Source organism: Ambystoma mexicanum, chromosome 11 (genome assembly GCF_040938575.1).
Source record: "Ambystoma mexicanum isolate Mex_15411 chromosome 11, UKY_AmexF1_1, whole genome shotgun sequence".
NCBI classification, from domain to species: domain Eukaryota; kingdom Metazoa; phylum Chordata; class Amphibia; order Caudata; family Ambystomatidae; genus Ambystoma; species Ambystoma mexicanum.
In genome coordinates this window covers 429353396-429378128 of record NC_090934.1, presented here as the reverse complement: position 1 = coordinate 429378128, position 24733 = coordinate 429353396, and the positions used below count along the sequence as shown (strand labels likewise).

Below are 24733 nucleotides of genomic sequence, written 5' to 3'. Positions count from 1 at the left end.
GTTTGCTTTAGGCTTCCTTGCTATGCTCAGTCGGGCTCACATATTCTGGGGGAACATTTACCCCTCTACAAATATGAGCGTCACTAGCCACCTCTGACTGGTACCGTTCCCTTTCAAATCTAGCAGCTATTCCCAGGAGTGCTGGTAGTGTGCATTCTTTCTGCTCCTGTGATTGGATGCAGCGCGCACACTGCATGCCTAGCCACTGTTGCAAAGATTGTAAATACTGCCTGTTGAAGGTGATCTCATAAATGTCGATCTTCCGTTTTTAGAAGGGCTGAGTCTTAGACCTCATTTATTATTTTTCTCTATGTTTGTATCTCTCCTATTGCCTGCTTTGTTACTTTTTATGGCGAGATTATACCTGTGTACTCGATTTCTGCTCCCTCATTAGGCACGCACCTTACCCTCTCTCCTGGAATACACTCGATTGCCCTCTTTTCCCCTTTGCTACACTCTCCTGTTTTTATTTTTTAAAGTGAGTTAATTGTATGTGCTGTAACACAGCTGCAAGAAAATTATACAGTTGTGCATAAAGTGATTTCAAAGGCTCACCTTTCCGTGTTATCTCCAGTGGGTCGTCGACCTTTGTTACAAACGACTTTTAGAGAACAACGATTTTGAAAGAACGTCTCTGAAGAATGGGGTATGGACTGCATAGCTGCTGACAGTGCCAACAGGTTGGCGATTATATACTGTCTCACACACATAGATTCTGTTAAAAACAGTTGACACAAGACACCATCATACTCGGTTTTTTAATCAATAAAGTGATGGGCAACTACTTGCAAAAAGAGCCCATGAAACTTCCACGCAGCCAAAACCGTAAGCCATTAAACAGTGTTGATTCGGAGACATTGAGAAAGCACGCTATTATTAAAAGCCCATGTAAATTGACTGTCCGAGTGCCTTAAAGTATTGCGCAACATTGCGAAACAGGGGGGGAGGAGGAGAAACAAAAATGCAGCTCCATCCAAAGCTTAGACACCATTGAGCAAACTACAAATAATGTCTTGATTATCGAGACGGCCACTGCTTATAATACAGAAATGCATTACTTAATGAATTGGTCAATTCTTTAATCATTGGGAGTTTGGCAACTCCTGCAGATGAGACTGGCAGTCTTTCTAGAATTCATGGGGTTTCAGCAGCCCCCAGCATCATTGGTTTCAGCAGCACAGAGTCGGCCCAAAGTCTGGCCCTTGATTTCATGGGTCCACAAAACCCAACAGAGCTGCAGAGTCAGAGTGGTGGTGTCTTGCAACTTCCTCTGCACGGCGTCTGCACATTGGCTTCAGTTAATGAGGTTTCTACTTCGGCAGTCCTCCAGTATGTATGGGCTTATGCGGCTGAGATTGGGATCACAGGTTCCAATTAGTGGGGCGCACTCATCCAAACACGCAGGATGTTGACCAGTCAGGCTCATCAGCCACATTCAATGTCCCAGGCCTTTTATAGTAGAAGCTTCCCAGTGTGGGAGGTTTGCAGATTCACTCTCAAATTTCAGACACCACAGGCACCCTGATCTGAACCCGTGAATCAATTGTCTAGCTGTTGGACCATTGTTGGATTTTAGTGTAATGACTAGAAGGTGACACCCCTGATCCCAAGGTACAGCTGGCCATTTACAATACAACTTCCAACAGGCAGGGTTCTGCAGACTGCCATCCAGCCTGGGCTAGAAACTGCATTTCTCTTTGTTTCCTTCTGGGTATTCTGGAAGTGTATACCATTGCGATGGAAGAGAAGAACTGCAGAATGAAATAGACTGCAAATTCATACCCCTCTGCACTTCAGAACTGCTATAGGAGTTCTAAGGTCCTGAAGAATGCAGCACACTAAATTGCAGAAATCAGGTGACCACAAAATCTGAGATATTCTTTAAGGCGTTGCATTTAAGGGGTTAGATGCCCAAAATAATACAAATTATTTTATTAGAATAATATAGATATTCAGTTGAGAGTAGAATACAAATGGTTAGATCCCCTTCTGTTATATTCTTTTGGATTGGTTAATTATTTACTTTAACACTGGGTCAGGCTAACGTTCATATTTAATATTTATTGTTGAAATAATCCTGCATTCGCTGTTTGAGAGGCAGAACATCACACAGGCAGTTCTCCTGAGTGGAAGTAGGCAGTGACACAAGCACTTGTGAGAGCCCAAATATCTCCCTCTTATGTGTTACTATCCTAGATAGAGCAGGAGTATCTGACCATATAATGTCCATTCCTGGCATGTGGGGGCAATACTTGATCAGAGGATGCAATATATGGCACAGACTGTACCTACTCGGAGGACATGTGCATATTATTCACATACAGGCAGCGTAACTAACAATAATGGCATTACCTGGGCATATGTTGTCATTGGTACACTACACAAACGATGCATCACTTTCAACAATATTCCAGTTTACATGTGAGCCTGTGTAGCTCAGGGCACTTTAAGATGAGTTAGGAATGCTTTGAGATAGATGGGGATGCAGAATTTACTCAAACATAAATAATCATACCGACTCAGGAAGTTGTCAAAGTTAGTCTATTTTACTTGCAATTGTCTAAAACAGGGAGTACTATGAACATCAACAGAAGTACACTCAATTTCTCTCACTCAGCCAGTTTCATAAAAAACACAGTTACATAGTAAAGACTCATCATCACTTATGTCAATCTATGTGGCAAACTACAAAAACCTACTTGGGAAAGTGATAGGCTTAGAGGGAACATCTAAGTATACGTTCCATACTGACAGGGGTTGAGATTGGGTCTCTAACATCGGGTGAGCAACAAAGCCCTCCTCTAGTGCAAGTCACTATGAACGTCATCAAATACACTATTGTCCTAATGGTTATAAAAACTATAGGGCTCCCTATTACGTAGCCCTCGATAATTGGTTGGCACCCTCGTACCCCTCTGTAATATTCCACACACATTAGCAACACGCATGCTGGTACCCCAGGTGCTCGTGGGCTGGTCTTGACCATAGCTTCCCACCAAATTAGCCTGGCATTCATTATCACTCTTGCAGTCTGCCAGTCAATTAAGCTTTGGACTTGGCCTTGTAAATCTTCTCTGTGCCTGAGAATACATGGGAGTATAGGCATAGTTTGTCTCCTGGCTTCGGTGTACCTCAACCCAGTGTCTATTTTCCTCTGACCAGAGACCACGTTTCAGAACTTTTTGCTGTATTAAAATACTATTAAATGATGAACCTCTGATGGCTTCAGTGTTCTTCCAACCCACCTCAGACAGGGTTTGTTCTTTTCACACGTTTTGTAGCTACTGAATGAACACCCAGGCCCACTGCGGCCTCGACTTCTTGGTGCTGGGCCAGCCAAGCCTTTCCTGGATTCTCCCCCGCCATTAGCTGTTTCCCAACTGCACCACACTAAAAAAGCCTTTCTATTCACAGGACCCAAGCTCTGCTAAATTGCGTTGTGGAACATCCATATTTCATACATTCCTATGTCTATACATTGGTGCATCGCCACAATCTTCACTACATAGCCAGCCTTAAGAATACTGTTTCTGCTTGCGTTACTGCATCTGTACAATTGTAAAATGACTTTGCATTTTCTTCATCATTTCTGTAGCATGAGCATCTTCATCTCAAGCCCAAAATATTGATCATCTTTACCACCTCCTCCTTATATCCTATAGAATGTCTATATTCTTCAGCCTCTTGCCTCTTTTTTGGGTGCATCAGCTCTGCTTTGCATGACGTCACCAGTCTTCTTTCTTGCTCATTCTCACAATTCTTCCGGGATTTCGTTCAGATGGCCATCACATTTTCGTGAATGCATATATGGTTTCCTCAGTGGATACCTTACTTCAATAATTTTCTGCAGTACAAGCATTCTCACTGGTACTGCACGTGTCTCACATTCCGGTTCCAAGCATACAGGCAACATGGGGGCAGGGCTTTTGGTGGGGGTACTTGGCTCCTTCTCAGCACATACACCCACTAAAACAAACACTAGCACACCAATACGTTTCAGAATCCTCACACACACCCACCCTCCACCAATAGCAATTATGGGAGGCTCAGTGCCGCCTCACCCTATTTAGGACACTGCATCTACTGCAAATCTCTTCATTCAATTTACAGCTGGAATGTGTATCTTTCAATTGCCCTATAATGCAAACAGCGTTTCCAGTGTTTTGTCTTTGCATTTGAAAATAATCTAGAAATATATGTAGTCTTTGCAAATGCAAAGATTGGGGCTCCCATGTCACCCCAGAGATTTGTGCATGAGCTAGGGCCATGCCCACTGTAAACCAGCCCTGACACACACAAAGGACTATTCAACATGAGGGAACCCCTTACTATGAGGTACTTATGATATGATATGATATGGCATTTATAGCGCCTATACATAAGTGTTTCGAGGAGGGACGTGGCAAGGGAGGGGAAACAGGGGCAAGACAGACAACGATCTTACTAGGCCACGTGTCCTTCAGATCGCGCAAGTGCATGGGAAGGGGGAAAGGGAAAAGTGCATTGGGGAAGGGAGGGGGAAGTGCAGTACATGGGATAGTAGAATAATAGGATAATAAACGGCCAGATGGTGGCAAGTGCAAGACATAAGTGTTGGTAGGGGGACTGTAGGGCTACAGAATAACAGTCCGCAGGTGCAGGGGTTGCCAGGGAGGCAGTGCAGGTGCGCAATTGGCGGGGCCTGGGCCCGAGATCGGAAAGGGTGGCCAGGTAACCAGTACAGTTTCAGCCAGGAATTCAACAGGTGAGAGGGGGAGAGAAGGCAGAAGCAAAGAGGAAGATTTTGAGGTGCTCCGGAACCGGAGATGGTTCTCCTCAAGTTTCAGGGAGGCAGGAAGGCTGTTCCAGAGGGAGGCCCGTGCCAAAGAGAGAGATCTACCACCAACTCGTTGCTTGGAGAAGCGACTGACCCTGAGGGAGTTGGTGGGGGATCAGCCAAGAGCTCGAGAAGGAAGATATTTGGGAATAGAGAGTTGAAGGTATTGTGGCCCCAGGCCCCACAAGGCCTTGTGGACAATGCGGAGGGTTTTGAACTTAATGCTCGCAGCCACTGGGAGCCAGTGCAGAGATTTCAGTCCTGGGGAGATACGATCCCTGAGCTTGAGGCCAAGGACAAGTCTTGCAGTCCTGTTCTGGATACGTTGAAGACAGCGGAGCATAGAGGCAGGTAGATTTAGCTAGAGGCGGTTACAATAGTCCAGCCTAGAGAGAACCAGGGCTCTGGAGATGGTGAGCTTCTGAGGGAAGGAGAGGAAAGGGAGAATACCTCTGAGGAGGTGTAGCTGGTAGTGTGACTTCTTAGAGACGTCAGAGATGTGAGGAGAGACGGAGAGTGTGGCGTTGAAGATGACCCCGAGGTTTTTAGCCTTGCAGGTGGGAGCAGGAAGAGGGCCAAGAGAGGGCGGCCAGAGAGCTGCAGGGAAGGAGGGAGTGGGTGTGCCAATGAGTAAAATCTCAGTCTCACTGGCATTAAGGCAGAGGTCATTGACGGCACACCACTCCTGGATAGCAGACAGACAGTCAGAGATGAGGGAAGGGGAGGAGGAGGCCGAGAGTAGCCTGAAAATGAGCTGGGTATCATCCGCATAGCACTGAAAATTGGGGCAGAGGGTGGCGATGCGGTGGGCAAGGAGTGCCAGGTATTGGTTGAACAGCCAGGGAGAGAGGTTAGATCCCTCGGGGACACCACAGGTAGAGAAAAAGATATCGGAGAGTAAGGACCCAAGTTGGACCTGGGAGGGTCGGTCATGGAGGAAAGAGGTCAGCCACACTAGAGCCTGACCAGTGATACCCAGGTTCTCACAGAGCGGTTGTGCAGGATGGCATGGTGGACAGTATCAAAGGCAGAAAAGAGATCAAGCAAGATGAGGACACACAGGGTGTTGGAGTCAAGGTTGGAGAGCAGGTCTTCACAGATGTTCAGGAGAGCAGTTTCCATGTTTCTGGCAGCTCTGAAGCCAGACTGATGGTCATGAAGACAACCAACAGATTCCGTGTGGAGATTGAGCTGGGAGATGGCCAGTTTCTCCAGGAGCTTGCCCAGGAAGGGAGTGATGGAGATTGGGCGATAGTTGGCTGGGCAGGAGGGGTCGGCAGAGGGTTTCTTAAGAAGAGGGTGCACAAGGGAGTGCTGCAGGGGGGATGGGAAGACACCAGTGGCAAAGGAGTGATTGCAGAAATCAGCCAGGGCAGGAGCCAAGGAGTCAATGTGGTCTTTGATAGTTTTGGAGGAACAAGGGTGAACCTGTTTCGACGAGACTTTCATAGATCAGACTTGTCTAGAAACCTCGTCAGCAGAGAAAAGGGGAAAGGCAGAGAAGGAGGGAGGTGGGATGGCTACAGAAGGGCCAGAGGAAGAGCAGGGAATGGAGGGAGGGAGGCGATAGGAGGAGAGTAAGGACAGGTTATCCTGGGTTTTTGAGATGAAGTGAGAAGCCAGTGCCATGCAGAGGGCCTGGGAAGGTACAGGAGAGGTAGAGACTGCGGCAGGATTGGCTAGTTCCTTGCAGATTTTAAAGACTTCAGCCGAGTTGTTTGATGCCGCAGAGATGCGGGCTTGGATATGAGCTCTCTTCTTGGTGAGGACGGAGAGCCGGTATTGCCTTTGAAGCAGGCGGTAGGCCAGTTTGTCTGAGGATGAACATGAAGCACGCCATTTCCTCTCGGCCCCCCGGCACATGCGTTTAAGAGTGACGAGGTCTGAGTCATACCAGGAGTTACACTTGGCTTTGGGCTTCAGGCGGATTCTCATGACAGGGGCAAGGCTATCAAGAGTATCAGATATAGAGGAGTGGAGGATGGAGTGGGCTGTGTCAGGGTGACAGTCAGCCAAAGGGGGATGAGGGGTAGTGGTGAAAGCCTTAACTGACTCGCGCTTCATGGGTCGGATGACCGAGAAGGTGGTAGGCAGTGATGGAGGTGGCTTGGCCTGAGGGGTAGGAAGAGTGAGGTGGGAGGATAGGAGAAAGTGATCACTCCAGGAGAGAGGAGTGGAGAGAGGGATGGAGAGGGGAAGGTCAGAGGAGATCAGAACATCGAGAGTGTGCCCTGCAGAATGAGTCAGGCCGGAGGGGAGAATGGTGAGTGAGAGTTGCAGAGGTCGCAAAAGAGCCCAGAGGGGGGGCAGGAGGCATCCAGGTGGATGTTGAAGTCTCCAAGAAGAAGGAGTTGAGTGGTTGAGGCCAGGAGTGAGGAGAAGATGTCCGCCCACTCAGAGAGGAAGGAAGAAATCTGACCAGGTGGCCGATAGATAGTAGCCACAGTAAGGGAATGGCTAGGGGAGAGAGAGACCCGGCAGATGAGGCATTCAAAAGAGGAGTAGGTCTGCGTAGGAATGACAGAGGCAGAAATCCACTCAGGGAAGGTAAGGGCTACACCCCCACTGAGTGGGTTGGGGCTGGGCGCAGAGAGGATCTTGTAGCCGTCAAGTAGGAGCGTGTCAAAGATGGTGACAGAGCTAGCCGTGAGCCATGTCTCAGTGAGACCGAGGACATCAAGGTCAAGTTCTTCAAGAAGGCGGCAGATCTCAGAGAAATGTTTGACAGCAGAGCGAGAGTTAAGAGTGGTAATGTGGAAAAGGTTGCCATCCTTGAAAGACTTCCGGGGAGGAGTACTGATCAGAGGTATGCTCTATGGTGGTGTAGAAGGAGCCCTAGAGGGGTAGAGAGGGAGGGGGAGGGCAAGGTAGCAGAGGAAAGGGGAAGGGGGACAGCAGGAGAAGAAAGGAAGTTGATTAGGTGCAGGAAGCATCTATCAAAGAGGTGAAGGTTGGCCTGAGGGCCTTGGACCAAGACGGTCCCATTAGCGTAGACATTAATGATTACCTTAGAGGAGTGAAAGGAGGCCAGGAGGACGTCCCAACCAGTGCCACCATTAATGGGAGAAGAGGAGAAAGGAGAGTGCAGAGAGACCATATGAAGGGTCCATAGGTCAGGTGAAGGCATGACAAAGAGGATGTCGGTGAGAGTTTCCTTGGAGGAGGCACTGGTGTAGGAGTCAGCGATAAGGAAGCCTGGGTTGGAGACCAGGATGTCCTTTTTAAACTTCTTCCTACCAGATTTAGTGAGGAGAGCAGGATAGTCTATAGAAAAGCAGTTAGATAAGATAGCAGAGACAGAGAGCACCATAGAGTAGGTGGGAGAGGGGGAGAACTGGCGAGAGTAGACAGACAAGATAGCGAGCGGCAATCACGTTGTGCGATAGGACAGATTCTCAGGGTTAAAAAGCTCACAATGCTAACTTTAGAACCGGTGAGAAGCCACCTAAGTTTGAGAATCCTGAAAGGGGAGAAAAAGGCCTCATTTATTTACAGCGCAAACATTTAAATGAAGAGACAGTGCGTATTAGAGCAACAGGTGTGAACTTGGAGTGAGAACATATATCATTACACTGTTGTACCCCAAGACTTGACCATTTTCTCTTTTTATTCACTGTCTGCATACTGTTTAGCTTCTTTTAGCATTGAATGCTTAAATCAAAACCTCTTAACTCACTCATTCTTAGTAGTTGGTCAAGTTTGATTTATTGGTTCTTTCATTACCAATAGACTTTTTGCATTGCTTATCTAATGCCGATGCACATGTTGCATATTACATACTCATATGCATTTAGGTTTCAACATCAATAAATGCTGCCTGGTCAATATTCCAAAACCAATGGGGTTGTATTTACATTTTCAAATATATGCACGCTCCGAATGTCACAAAGCCAAGGCTCTATCCTCTCACCTTGGCTTTTCAACATCTAGCTAGAACTTCTTTCTCACTTAATCTCTGCCTGCTCTCATTTCCAGTGTTACACAGATGATACACAACTCTTCTTTAAGCTCCCCTCTTTCTCCTCCTACTCTTCCTCCTCTATCATCCCTGACTGTCTGTCTGCTATTTAGTCTTGGTGCACCACCAATGATCTCTGCTTAATGCCAGTAAGACTGAGATCCTGCCTATCGGGACACTTGCTCCCCTTTCCCTCCTGCACTCTGCCATCCACTATGAGCTCACCTCCCTCTCCCTCCACTGAGGCCAGAAACCTCTTAGTCATCTTTCGACTCCTCTCTCCTAACATCTTGGACTTTGCAAAGAAGGTCCACTTTCAAATTCACCTACTTAAAGGCATTCTCCCTTTCCTCACGTTCCCCCAAAAGCTCAATGTCTCTAGAGCTCTGGTCCTCTCCAGGCTTCATTACTGTAACAGCCTCTTCCTCAACATGCCTCTTTCTTCACTTTGTCCTCTTCAACTAATCCAGAATAGTGCTGCAAGATTTATCCTTGGCCTCAAGCACTGGCACTGTATGTCTCCAGCTCTAAAATCCCCCCACTGGCTCCTGGTTGTTGCATGGATCAAATTCAAGACACTCTGCGTCATCCACAAGGCTTTTGGGGGCCTTGGACCACACTACCTACAGGTCCATCTTACTAAATACTCCCCTTCCAGTTCCATTAGATCTTCTTGCTCCAACTCTCTGCTGAACAAATGCTTCTCCAAGCAAAGAGCTGGGGGCAGATCTCTCTCCTCAGCTGGCTCCCTCCTATGGAACAGTCTACGTCTCTCTTTCTGTCTTAAACTGACCACCTCAAGTTCCACAAACAAGTCAACACCTTTCTCTTCTTCTCCTCCTCCCCCCCTCTCCAGTGCTAACCATCTCCTTTGTCACTGTGATTGGTGGCCTGGTCGCTCAAGAGTCCAATAGGGTCCTGGCCTTGTGCCCAATTGCCCCCAGCAGCCCTCCTGCAATGCCCTCTGGGCCCACACCCGCCATCTGTTTTTTTCTGTGCCTCCGCCCGTACTTACCTGTTGGGCAGTAGACCTCCCTTTTCACCTGCGATGTCTCAGCCCTGGCACTTACCTGTTGCCTCCCCAACGGCACCTCTGGCACCTTAGGGGACCCTAACAACACTGACCATCAACCCCCCTTCTTTTCCTTTTTCTTTTCACTGCACTTGCACGCTCCGAATGTCACAAGGCCTGGTAGGACTGCTATTTCTTTCCATTTAGTCATTATCATTTCCATTGCTTGTTTTGCTCCCCTGTTCCATTCCCTGTGCCTTGTGCTGCTTTGAAACACTGTCTTGTTGCATAAGTGCCTTATCAATAGCCAATAAATAAAATAGTTGAATATTGCCAGCAGCTTCTTGACTTAAACTCACAATCTCAAAAATATAGTACTGAGCCACTTCTTTGGTCATATTACAGCTATCAGGATATTGCACCCAGCCCACTCTTTAGCATGGTTCCTCTAGCTAGGGATCTATCACCAGCCTGCTATTTATAAGTAGAAAGCTGGCCTACTTTGTCCGGATCTGGGGATTTTCCTCCCGAGTTCACTAGTGAAGGATATATTGCCCGTCTCATTTACTGTTAGAGATGTGGGTCCCCACTCTCTCCTGGTAAGGGACATGTGTCCTTCCCAAAGGCAATCGGTCTCTATTCCTTCTCTGACTGAGTGGCTCTAGCGCCTGGGAACCCTTCTTAGCTCATCTTTAGCAGTTGGGTCAGCCTGCACAGATCACTGCAGACACCAGACACCATTCTTCCAAAAGGTTGGCTGTGCAGTCTTAGGCGTACTCCGTAGTCCCGGGCTCCTGGCCTTCTACCACTCCTGCTACTGATGGCTCTTTTGGGACTGCTTCTCATCTGTCCCACTATAATCCTGGCTGCTTCTTCTCTCTCCACTTCAGGTCTTTCCCCTGGCTTGCTACCTTCTCCCCGCCACCCCTCGCAGCTCTAGCAAGTGTGCTTTCAAGTCTACTTTTTCAACCCAGATTATAAAAAGATACTAGGAGGGGAAAAACACCATGAAGCCAACTAAATGATTTACACTCACGTGCTATATCTGTCCAATTCGGTGAGGACATGTATGTCCTCCATCTTAAAATGTCACCAGCCGCCTTTGTAGTATATCCATGTACAAACATCACAAAATGTAGGCATAAAACAAGCCAGACCTGTTGGCTTTTACAATGGGTGCTTGCTTTCTTTTCGTGTGGGACCCTACCAATAGCACATTCTGCTCTTTTTCTTTGTTATACCATGTCTTTCCCAGGTGTATCCTTAGGGTAATGAGCGGTGCATGGGTAAGTGGGCCCTAACGGTGGCCAATCTCTCTCTGTGATAAGAGGGTACCTTTAAAGAAGGCCTAAGCCTCTTTGATTTGTGAACAATATCCCGGCTGATGATTTGCGGCTTTGAATCACCTGAAATGAACCGTATTACAATCACTCTGGATTTTCATGCAATCTATTGCATTTATTTGACTGTTCATAGTATGCAACTTCATTGTTATTGCCAGGGGTGCCAACTTTTACATTACCGGGACCTGGGCTGAACCTTACTGCATAACCTTTGACCTAGATGACATCACAGGGAGTGACATCACAGGCATGAGCCTCACTGGCTGAGCCTTGGATGTTTATAATAACAGTCAGCTTTACATCAAAAGGGATAGCCAGAAGGTGTTAAAGGAATCACAACCACTAGCATTGCTCCGGGCATCGTTACATCCCATACACGGATGGCAGGGGCAAGACTGATTTGCAACTGGTTGGAATGGACTCCTTCTGTACTGAGCCAGAACACATTAAACACACTATGGTATTAAAGGCTGCCCAGAGCGAGGATGCCAATCATAATGAAGTGAAAGACTTGAGTCCATCAAATGTCTAGTGAAAAGATGCAACCGACGCCACACTATACAAAACCCAGCTACATTGCTTTCGTTTTGGAGTTGACTCGCTTTCCCACCAGAATTACATTTCTCATTTATCGAATGTTATTTTTCACCTATCCCCAAGAAGGTAAACCAACAGAAAAGATCATTTAAATAAAATGTTAAGGCACCTCGGTTGCTGCAGCAATCGGTTTGGGTCAAATCTTTTATCCTGGATGTGGCAGCAAACCATGTAATCCTTCCGAGGCTGATACAATGAGTAACAATGAGTTGGCTCATTCCCTCCTGTCTGATGAAAACAGAGCCGCTAGTGGCCTTATGGCTTAGGGGTGCTCTTCCCCCAGAGGCCCTTTACCCTCCGGCGTGCAAAAATGGGAGCAGCAGGTGGCATCCACATGTCCTGCATGGTAGGAGAGGTGTGAGAAAAATAAAAGCAATTATGTGGGAGGCAGCAAACTGCAAGATTATGCAAGCAGCCCCCAGGCCTAAAATGAGTGTATTCCCCTCCACCCCACCACTCACAAACTCTGTCACAGAAGTAGACCCCGTGGCCACTGTTCCTAACCTGATCGGAGGGCTGTTAAGAGTAAAACCAAGCCGGTAGCCTCTTTACAAAGTCATAGCCCAAGCAAGCCCCCTCGCCAAACAAATATCATACAACTTCTCAGTCAGGAGGGTGCCATGGATCACAATAAGTGCCAAAACCAATAATCCAGCCAAGAGACCATTCAGCATGTGAACTGCACTACATAGAAGGATAAATATTATGTGTATACATGGAACAAACACTGTAGTCTATTGAGCTATGGATGAATGAGGCTTTCACTTCACAGAATCATTTCGAAGTGATTTCATTTTGGGCTGGCAAGAAAATAAGATACATTTAGGGAGAGCGTTTTGCAAAGGATCACACAGATTTGTCAAACAGGAAAGGCTAGTTGGGAGCCAAGGTTTCTCATTGCACAGTTTACAAATGTGTGCACTTCACACTGCACATGTTCCTGATGCTTCTTTACTTGCTGTGGGTAAAGGGTGGATATTTGGTCAATTCTGTCTTTTTATCTCACATCCGTCAGTATTCTTGCAGTATATGTATTGCCACTATAAAACCCAAGACTACACATTCCAGAATGCAATCTGGTGGGGGTCTAAAAGCCAAGAGTAAGAGCATCTCACATGAGCCAACTGGAGATGTGTTTAATATTATACCCGTGTGACAAAATCATCTGCACTTTGCAGTATTTCAAACAGCAATGCATCTTAAGGATATGATGTAGATAGAAGTTGAAGTGCTACAAAATAACTAAACGAACAGTAAGTTACATCAACTATTGGTGTTCTGTTTTACCAAATGGTTTACCTTTGCATTTTAGTCTATTTCTTCAGCGATGTTAGAATCGTGTGTTGTTCTTTTTTTTTTTTTTAAACAGGGGACCCGATTCATGAAATATTTGCCCGGTTCAAAGTGAATTTGCCCTGCTGAAAAGTGACTTTGCACTGTCGACATTAGTCTTTAGGGACTCCATTATATACTTGCTCCACTTGAGGTAATAGTATCTGACAGCGCGTGGGAAAGTCCCACTGACCCGTTAATGGCCCTCCATCACATATCTGAGGGCCATGCTTTGTCTGCTCGTGCCAAAAATAATTGCCAGAGAAAACAAAGACAAGATTAAGGGGTATTTCCCATCACTCTTCAGTCCCTTTAATCAAAGGTTTACATATTTTAGTCTCTCGGAGGGAGGGGTTGTATTCCCCCTACATTTTCCCAAAAGGATGGTTTCAGCCCCATATAGTTGACACCACTGGTTATGGCTACTAGGAACATGCAATATTTATTGAGCATATCCACTCCAAAGCGGCTCACAAAATAGCTCATTGACAGAGGCATCCTAACCAGGATGGGCGGCAGGCAGAGAGAGCAGCTTGCTGCCACACAGACTCCAAAGCCGAGAAAATCAGAACATTATAAGCCATGTCAAGGACTTTTGTCCCAGCTTCTGCCTCTGTGAGAGCTGCCGGGAGAGTATTGCGAGTGGTAGCAAGTGCCCTGGCTGCTCAACAGGCCTACTGGGTGATTTGTATACACGTGCGTTATAAATGACATAGCATATCATATATCATGACATCCTCTCAAAAGTCTCAGCTCTGGTTAAGTGTTATGGCTGGGGGGCGTGGCCAACAGGCACACGATGAGGACGTGATTCCTCGGTGCTCCGTGGCCGCCAGCTAAATCCTGAACAAATCCTGCAATAATCGCACCGGATTGAAAAGAAAAGCAGCCTTCCCAGTGGTGGACGCCGGTGGCCGCACGGGGTGGAGATGAGAAGTGGAATCGGAGAAAGGAACGGAAGATATTGCCGAGTGTAGCTGTCTGTGCCTGGCGCCAAATCTACATCAAAATGGCCGCCGGGCGCGAAGAGTGATAAGAATCGTTGCGGCCCATCAGAGAAGGGACCGCACAACCCCCTCCTCCCCCGCTGTTGCGTACGGCCGAAACTGCACTGCTGAGGAATCCCGAGGCTGGCCTGCCGGCTACTGTCGGCTGTTGGGTTCGGCCCCGCGTCGGAGGAAGAATCGACCCCCGGGGCCCGGCGAGGAGGAGAGCGCCGTCCCGCCTGAAACTTGGGCGTCGCGAGAGACGGAGACGGAGCCCCGGACGAGCGGCGTCTGAGCACAGGATACGCCGGCCCGGAGCGGAGGGGACGGCTCTGAAGGCGCAGGCCCGGCCGATGTGAGGGCAGAGGCAGAGAGATCCTCGCTACGGGTGATCCTTGGTGCTAATCATCCATATCAGACGCTCCGACCACTGAGGTGTGACCTGCATCCTAGCTGTTGCGGGCTTTGGGGGGGAGGCGCAGGGCCGAAACCTCTCTGGGCGAGACTGCGACGCCCGGCTGGATGGTACGCCTGGAGGAGCGTATGATACGCAGCACTCCATAAACACGGACACTCCGCTCTCCCGGACCCGCAGAGATCCCGCTGCGTGTGACCCCCCGTCCCCAGCTGTGAAGCGGGATGGCGTGGGCGAGCAGATCCTGACTCCCGGACCTGCTTGGGCCCTTAACATCCCTCAGAGACACTCGCGGAGGCTCTGTGTCACGTTGTGCGCACGTTGGCACGCACCACAAGGAACCGCAGGCTTTGCCCTCCAGGTGCCCGAAATGGGGAAAGATAAACCCAGGAAGACCTCCACACAAAGCAGGATTGAACAGTACGCAACTACACCACTGTCTCGTTCCCCAGAGAGGCCGCTACAACACGACGCAGACTGTATGGAGGAGAATATCTCCCTCAAAGACATCATGAGTGCCATTACCAGCTCTAGAACCTCCATGGAGAAAAAGATGGACAGTATTGGTGCGGATGTATCCTTGCTACGACACGACCTCCAGAAGCTGACCTCACGCACTGGGGAGGCGGAGACGCGAATCTCCGAAACCGAGGATAGTCTCCGCGGAGTGAACCGCCAGATGTCCGGCATGTTGGCACGCATAAAGCTCCTGGAATCAAGAGCAGATGATAGTGAGGGTAGATCAAGACGCAACAACGTCCGTATACTGGGTCTCCCAGAAAAGGCAGAAGGAGATTGCATGGAGCTATTCCTTGAGGGATGGCTCGCGGACATATACGATGCACAGTCCTTCTCCAAATTTTTTTCCATTGAGCGAGCCCACCGCATTCCGACCGGCAAGATCACGCCAGGTGCACCGCCACGTACAGTCATCGCACGGTTCCTAAATTATAGAGACAGAGACACAGTACTGCAGTTGGCGAGGTCCAAAGGAAATGTTACGTACAACGGATCAAGAATTGCTTTCTTCCCTGACTTCACCAGAGAAGTACAGAAAGCGCGCCAATCATTTGATCCCCTCAAGAAACGCTTACAAGCAATGGGAGTTAAGTATGGGCTAATATTCCCCGCCCAACTCAAAATATTCCACAAGAACGCAACGGTGCATTTCACTGATCCTAGGGAGGCGTGGAGCTGGGCTGAAAGGCACATAGACGGCGACTGGAGCGCTGAGGGAAGAAGGAGAGGAGAATGGAACAGACCACACCCTGAGCGCCCACCTGATCTGGATCCGCAACAGCAACAACAGGTCGAAATCCCACAACATGCTGAGGCTTGAAAAGCATCGACAGTATCTCAGATACCCAGATCACTACTAAAAGAGAGCTCCTCCGAAGCGCCCACAACAACAACCTCAAGCACAGCCAAAGAGGGGCAATGACTGAAAAGAAGAATAAGGTATCCACTCACAAATTACACATTAAGAGCCGGCACCACGCTGTATATTACGTTAACAATAAAGCTAACTGTGAATCCGCTGCTTGTACAACTGGCGGTCCGGACTGCGCAACCCCCAATGCTGGAAAAAGACAACCCAAGACTAAGTATATCGGTACTCCTTGGGGAATAATTATTAGTTAACGAATTGACTGTCCTTTGTTAGTGTGTTGTATTGATATGTTCGGGCGACAGGTACTTCAAGTTGGGGTGGAGTATAGGGAGGGGGAAGAAAGGGAAAGTTTTTATGTTGTTTTGTTAGTTCGGATCTATAGCATGTCCAAACACCGACCCAAACCCAACCCTTTGCACATTATACCCTGCTGTACCAGATATCGGGTCCCTATCCCCGACAGACACACCAAGGGGAGGCAGCTCTCCCGACCAAAGCATCCTACAGGCCCTCCAACAGGAAAGTTTAGATGACACACTCACAAGCACATCTACCACCACCTGACCGACCCAGGTCCCTTAAGCTGCTCGTCTGGAACGTGAACGGAATGGGCTCTGGGATTAAGAGACGTCTTGTTAAGCAACTGTTGAATAGACACTCTCCCGACCTGGCCCTTCTATCAGAAACGCATCTAGCGGGAACACACTGCACCCTTTTCCAGAGAACAAACTACCGGGCCGCATTTCATGCGGGGTACACAATGGGATCCAGGGGCACCCTTATCCTTATACACAAGAGGCTCCCGTTCTCCCCACAGATCGTGGAATTGGACCCACGGGGTCGCTACGTACTCATCCTAGACTCGCTCTGGGGAGAGACACTGGCCATTGTGTCAATATATTCCCCACCTGGATTGGGCAGGGGCTTATTGGACGATATTACCACTCTCCTAGGGAAACACCACCCGGATCGATGGATCCTAGGGGGAGACTTTAATGACGTTATGTGCGACACCATGGACCGTACCCATCTTAGAGGGCGTGACCCGGATACTCCCACGAAACTCTCCAGCTTTGTGTCCGCCCTGGGCCTCTGAGATGTGTGGAGGGAATTGCACCCTCAACGCAAAGGCTATTCGTTCCACTCTGGGGCCCACGGCTCCCTCTCTAGACTCGACTACCTCCTCGTCCCGCATACAGACCTACAAAGGGTGATGTCCGCAGAATTCCTCCCCCGTGGAGTCTCGGACCACTCCCCCTTAATAATAGAAATACGAACCCACGCCATGACCCCTCCTAGAACATGGAGACTAAATAACTACCACCTTGGATTCCCAGAATTAGTGGACCACCTCGCGGAGGTTTCCGATGAATATTTTGATATAAACGAACTAGCAGTGGATGACCCAGTAGTGGTGTGGGAGGCTTATAAAACGGTGCTGCGTGGGGAAATAATCTCCTGGGTAGCGAACAAAAAGAGGGAGAGGCTCAAAAAAATGGTGGAGGCGGAGGCTGAAGTGATCAGGGCTGAAAACACACATGTCCTTGACCCAACCCCGCAGACTCAAAGGTCCCTCAAATTAACCACGGAAACCCTCAGAAATATTATGCTGGATAATGCCAAGCAAGCCCATTGGGACACCAAAGCAAGGCTATACGATCTGGGGGACAAGGCGGGCAAGATGCTGGCCTGGCTTGAGAGGAGGGAGGAGGGGAGACGTCATGTCCGTGAAATTGTTGCCCCGAATGGGGTCGGGTATCAGACGGATGCTGAAATAGCAGAGGCCTTCGCCCAGTTCTATGCGGAACTCTACCGAGCCCCGATAACACCATTTGACCCGACCCTACTAGACGAAGTAATACTCCCAGCTCTGACGGTACAACAACGTGAGGAGCTGGACTCAGATCTCTCTGAATCTGAAACAGCCGATGCCCTGGCGCAGCTCCAGGCAGGACAAACACCAGGCCCTAATGGATTCCCGGCCGAGACCTGGCAAAAGCTTGGAGGGAATAAAATAGCAACCCCCCTCTACAGGATGCTCCTTGGCGCCCGCGACCAAGGCACCCTCCCACCGGACCTATGTAAAGCCACCATTGTGGTCATTCCCAAACCCGATAAACCCCCGGAACTGTGCGCCTCTTATCGGCCTATCTCGCTAATTAACAGTGAAGCCAAGGTTCTTGCCAAGCTCCTCGCCAACCGACTGCAGTCAGTAGTCCACACCTTGATCCACCCGGATCAATGTGGCTTTATGCCACACAAATCAACCCGTATGAACATACGTCGGCTCCACCTGGCGCTAAAGCGGGCCCCGGTCATTGATACCCCCCTCGCTCTATTGGCAATAGATTTCGAGAAGGCCTTCGACTCGGTCAGGTGGGACTGCCTCTGGGAGATCATGAGGCGTATTGGATTCGGAGACGGCTTCTTGGGATGGGTGAAACTACTCTACACTAATATTCAAGCGGAGGTCAGGGTGAATGGTTGGTCGTCCCGGTCCTTCCCACTGGGAAAAGGCACGAGACAGGGTTGCCCCCTTTCTCCCCTTCTCTTCGCCCTGGCGATTGAACCTCTTGCCCTTTGGCTCCGCCAAAATGCTGCATGGACAGGGTTCAGATGGCCCGAAGGACATGAGGACCGCATCTCCCTGTATGCAGACGATCTCCTGATTTACCTGGGAGACCCAGCTCGATCCTGCCCCAGGGTGACACAGATGCTTACCCGGTTTGGAGAATTTAGTGGGCTTAAAATTAATTGGGGGAAATCAGTCCTCTTCCCGGTGAAAGGCAATGTGCGGGTTGAACCCCAGCAATGCCCGTACCAGATGGAGCCGCAAGGCTTTCGATATTTAGGGATCTGGGTGACTACAAACCTGACTGAATACATAACACACAATTTCCAACCGGTCCTTGATCGCTTCGTCAACGACGTCCACCATTGGAGGCTTCTCCCTCTTACGCCCATGGGAAGAGCCGCACTCTTTAAGATGATGACTCTCCCAAGGTTTCTCTACGTCTTACAGAATGCCCCATTGAAGATCCCAGACTCTGACTTCAAACGGGTCGAATCCCTCTTTCGGGAACTAATATGGGGGGGAGGCCAGTCGAGGATAGCGCTGACCACGCTCCAAAGATCGATCTGGGAGGGTGGGATAGGGGCCCCACGCCTCCAAACTTATTATTGGGCTGCACAGTTAGCAGTGGTCAACGACCTGCTCCACGGAGATAGGGAACTTCCCCACATCAAGGCCGAGGTTGCGGCCATGCACGGTACCGACCCATGGCAACTGCTATACCAAACTCTCCCGAGACCCCTCCCGCCAACGACCACGACTCATATTACTGCTGTTTGGAAGCAGGCGCATAGATTCGTAGGGTGGGAACACAACGTAACTACCGCACAACCCCTGTGGAGAAACTGCAACCTGCCCGAAATAAAGAAACTTCATCCATGGCCCCGATGGGTAAGGGCCGGGATTCTGAGAGTCGGGGATATTCTTGAGGGAGGGGATATAGCCTCGTTTGAAGTCATCCAGCAACAATTCCAACTCCCGGACACTGAGCGATACCACTATGTACAGATGGCCCATGCCCTAAGAAACCACATACCCGTAGGCACTAATGTCCCGGACTATACACCGATAGAGCGCAACATACTGCCAGCCTTCATCCCCACCAAATGCACCTCTATCCTATATAATGCTATTACATCCTTTGCTACGCCCGAACTCAGGACCCTTAAAGCCAAATGGGAGGTGGATGTAGGGGTAATAGATCCAGAAGACTGGATCCAAGTGCTAATGCACCCAAGGGAGGTGGCCATCTCTTCCAGGCTTCGGCTGGTCCAATTAAAGATCCTCCACAGGGTCTACTACCCCAGGACGATACTATATAGGTGGGAGAGAGCCTCGAACCCGAACTGTCTCCGATGCGGGGAAGAAGAGGGGACCTTCTTTCACATCCTTTGGGCATGCCCCCGAATCCGTACCTTCTGGGATGAATGCTGTACTGTGCTTAGCAATGCCTTGGCGTGCCAAATACCACTGGACCCAAAGATCCTCATTCTGGGTGTCCCGGGCGAGACTGCACTTAACAAATGGGACAGACTGCTCTTGAACACGGCAGCGGGACTGATGAAGCGCAACATAGCACAAAAATGGGGAGCCCCGGAGTCCCCAACGATGGAGCAATGGGCATCCGACATGAACATTTGTGCAGTCATAGAACATAGAATATACACTGCCAGAGGCTGCCCCGCCAAGGCGGATAAGATATGGTGGAGGTGGGAAGAAGATGGACCTTAGATCCTCCTGGACCATGCTGAGGGCAGCGAAGGGGATACGGTTTAACCGCATTAAAACCCGGGGTAATGTCATGGGTGATTGATAACTGACCTGTTCATGATCGAATTTTGAAAGGACATGCTAGTCCACACATGTTGTTGTTGTATTGATAAGAAGTAAAACAATAAAAAATGTTTTATCAAAGTGTTATGGCTGATTGTTTGATGGGTAAATGTTTGCATTATGCACAACAAGAAGATGCATACCTTTATCTAACGATGACTACAAGCAGATGGATTTATTACAAAGGCTCTTCTCAGGGTGTCCAAATTTAAAACTTTGTAAGACCAAAATGACAGATTTTAGGTTAATGAAAAATTAAAAATCTATGTTTGTGTTTAGAAATAAGGAGTTTGTGTGTACGTGTATGCATGTGTACCGGTGTGTCAGGGGAAACAATGCAGTTTGTGGGTAGTGAAAGTAACATGCCGTTGAAACAGGGGCAACGTGGGTATTTATTAATGCAGAGTCTGAGATTTGACTTCAAAACTAGCAGCATGAATGGGGGTAGCACGGGCATATATTGTTTAGACAGGCCTCGTGTCTTCTTTGGGTACTAGCCTGGTGCACATCTGTTTTACAGTTGCAATGCTAGCATGTATTGTTGAGACCAGCCTGATTACTTACCAGGGGACAGAGCTCATGCTCTGATTTAAGAAGAACCTGCTTTACTAGTTCGTAGTGATTCTTCTCCACTCATTATGAAGTGAGACAGTGTGCAGTAAATTATTTTCCTGCAACTATTTAAAGTTTACTTTCCTGTTGGGACGCTTTTTGTTTGTTTGGATTGTTCTTCCCAGCTCCATACAGGGTAGGGAGTTACCCTTCAGTGTATAGAAGTTCCTCGTCAGCCTAGGCTGAGTTTAGTGTAGAGATAGTGCACAGCATGGTGTCCAGATATTTGGTCGAAAAAAAAAGGTCGACAGGACAAATGGTCGACACCATTTGGTCGAAAGCCAAATGGTCGAATTTTTTTTATTTATATATATATATATATTTTAGGTTTTCGTTTAGGGAAAAAAATGGTTTTTTAGAAAAAAAAGGGGGTTGGAGAGGACCCCCCAAAAAATAAAAAAGTGAAAATACTAAAAAAATTAAAATTCGACCAAATGGTGTCGACCATTTGTCCTGTCGACCTTTTTTTCGACCAAATGTCTGGTAACCTTTATCTAACCTTTATATTGTATTTATTGTATTTATAATGTGTATTGGTATGCTTTGCATACCAATACACATTAGGGGTATCTGTGTACTTACAATTTTTTAGGTCTGTGTTACTGTTTCAGTTTCAGTTGTATTTTTCTCATATTCTTATACTTTTTCCATTATTCTTTTCATTCATTTTAGTTTCACTTGTCTCTTTCTTTTATTTATTTGTTTGTTTCACAAACACGTACACCTGCTAGGATATGGCAGAGAGTGCTACTCTAAGTTTCAGTGAAGAACAAATACTGAATATTATCAGAGGCCCTTAATCTTTTGATCAAAGGGACAATATAGTGTCTACCCTTTCACATAAAAATACAGATGATTTATTGAAATTGAAGAAAAAGGGATTTACAACGGAACTACATGGTCATTCTTTAAGAGAGTATCTTAAAGCCAATATCATACCAGCTAGCCTAGTTATATGTAACGAACCAGGATTGTTCCTGGAAGATGGGGAATACAAAACAGGTTTCAGTAAAATTGCAACAAAGTGCAGCAGAGATCTTATGGCACTAACAATCTCCACAGCTCAAAGATTAGCTATTGTATTACAGAAAGAGATTGAGACAGATGAATTGAAATGTAAATCGAACCCATTAATTACCAGTGCAGATGACAAGATAAGAGAAATAGAAAAACATTTTGAGGACCCCAAGTAGATTTACTAGATTTTGAATTCTATCTAGTGGTAGAACCAAATTTCTAAAACAAAGTAGTGCACAGAATGATAAGATTGTGTTCTCTTATGATTAGTTCTGTTGTATTGAATGATTTAGTGGAATAATCACATTTATATATATATCTTATGATTAGTGACATATTGTTTTCAAATTTATAGATTATTATGTGATGTAATTTGAATTTCTTTTGTTTTTGTCCTTGTTTCTGTCAAAAACAATTGGGCATGAACTCCCATTTGTAGTGATTTTTGTATTTTCTTAAAACTGTAATATTTGAATCCGTGGAATTGTGACACATCACTGTAATGAATTGTGATTTATCTTCATGAATTGGCCTATGTCCAATATGTAGTGTATGTACATTACCACAGTTAACACATTGCCAGAATGATAAACCAAGACGTATGATTTAATCTTATATATAAATAATGTATTGTTGAGCAGTCAGCCGACAAAAGGACAGTACCAATGGTAGTGAGTAATGATTCCTAGTTAGTAGTGGTTCTTCTCCAATCATTATAAAGTGAGACAGTGTGCAGTAAATTATTTTCCTGCAACTATTTAAAGTTTACTTTCCTGTTGGGACGCTTTTAGTTTGTTTCTGATTTAAGAAGAACCTGCTTTAAAGCAGGGTAATACTGGCTTGTATTGTTAACCAGGCCTCATGGTTCTCTTTGGGGACAGCCAGCATCAACATGTGTTGAAAAATACTCCTGTCCCTATTGGAGAGTTTCAGGTGTTGCCCTACAGACTAAAGTGTAATTTCTGTGGATTACGCCCAATTTTGCTGACATTTGTACTGCAAAATGCTTGATTACAACACATAATTTAAAACATTTCTATGGGGAAGATTCACCCAAAATTGTATTCCTTCAGGTATGCTCGCCAGCTTTTACACCCCTCCACTTTACAAATTCACCAGCTGCCACTCCTCCCGACTTTAGTGGTATTGGGCCTCATCAGGAGTCTAGTGGTAACCCTTAAATGCGGCAGTAGCGCTATTACTGACGCATTTAAGGGTCTGCCAGATCATGGCCTTGGCGGATTTCCCCCCAGCTCTGAGCTGGGGGGAAATCCGTGGCAAATTTGCCAATTTTCAGTGCTATTACCTCCGGCAGGAAATCCGCTGGTGGTAGGGCTAATAGCGCCGGCAGTAATAGCGCCGGCGTTACCGCCCAACTCGTGATGAGACCCATTGTCTGGTGGGACATGGCACCCAAGTGGGTGGCTGGTTAGGTCTCACTTAGTTTACCCCACATTGGAAGAACCAGATTCCCACATCAAAAAACAGACTATTTTCCATAGTTCAGCCCCGGCCCCCTCACTCCACATACGCTCACTTGCTCAGGGAGTTGCGCGCTTGCTACAGAGATACGTTTACAACTTGCATTTCAAAAGGGTTCAATCAGGGCTCAAGTCGAGGGAACACATGGGTGGACATATGAAAGTGGCACTTCCACTTGATAACACAGCACTGTGTCCGAGTTTCAAACCTTGGTTGCACGCTTGTGGGACCAAAAGGGCAGAAGACTCTGTGAGCAGATGGTTGTTAACACTCATATAGACTTTCTGCTGTAACGGACACATTTTAAGATATAAAAGGTGCGCGCCTTTTCTACTTAGCAAACAATGTTTAGGAAATCATGTTCTCTTGGGAAATGCTTATTTTTCCCGTGGACGTCTTAAAATGAAATATGCAAATGTATTTCAATTTACGTTTACTGCCTGTGACATCACTCTCCACTGCCTATGTCCCCACTTTCTTTTTGGGACTCCAGCCCTGGGTTCAATTGTACCATGTCCGACTCGGTAGTTCATTCTTTGGCGTTTGCTAACATAGTTGCCATTAACTTGACGAAATGTACCGGTTTTGTAAGACTCTGAGACTGTCCTGTTAAACGTTTCTACGAGAATGACACGTTCAATTACCACACTTAAGATGGCTGTCCTGGGTCTACGAGTATTGTATACAATATCTATGCTTTTTTATATACAGTCACTCAGATATCGTTGATTTCAAGGCCGACATACTACGGCGCGTTAACCAATGAATTAAGCTACAACCAAATGAATCCTCTATGGAAATTCCTCCCTCGCCCCTCATCATTCTCCCCCATTACCAAGTCTCTCGAAAATACCTGCGGGTACCAGCGGCCGTGATCGTGGTTGTCCTGCAATTGAGCTCTGTTCTCCAGTAATAATGCATGAGGTACCCCAAATCTGCGGGCCCCAGAGGATACTCATAAAAATCTGGCAAAGATTCCAGGAGACGCAGAGACCAGGGCTCTTATTGGTCGTTGTGTTGCCAGGGGAACCTGTGCCTCGGTGCTTCTTGAAGTGGGATTCCGATTGGACTGCTGAATATCAACACAAGATGGCAGGCGCACAGCAGCAATGAAAGTGTGAATTCCAGTATGCCTTTCGGTACAGATTTCTCTACATTCCCATCTCATCGAATGACGTGTAGCCCAGCTCTGCACATGCGCCTGGAGGGACCGTACCTACTCCAGGAAATAGCACAGGTGTGTTTGCGTGCGTGACGTGTCTAATAGACGTTTGCAGGGGTTGAGGTTCAATTGAAAACTACGGAAAGCACTGTTGGGAGCATCACATTTATGCATAGTGACTGCCGCCCTCCACATGAAGACGAGCT

At 47.4% G+C, this 24733-nt stretch overlaps 1 protein-coding gene across 4 annotated transcripts in view; it reads right to left on the bottom strand.

Moving 5' to 3' along the window:
• LOC138503489 (F-box/WD repeat-containing protein 7-like) overlaps nucleotides 1–24481 on the bottom strand; it is a 733637-nt gene extending 709156 nt beyond the window's left edge. For 2 of the 4 annotated variants that reach the window (XM_069623259.1, XM_069623262.1), the window contains exon 1: nucleotides 24219–24479. The gene's annotated coding sequence lies outside the window, so the exon portion shown is untranslated. Of the gene's footprint in view, nucleotides 1–24218 lie in introns of all 4 variants that reach the window. The other 2 variants (XM_069623260.1, XM_069623261.1) reach the window with 2 other exon arrangements.
• Between the last annotated feature and the right edge of the window lie 252 nt (nucleotides 24482–24733).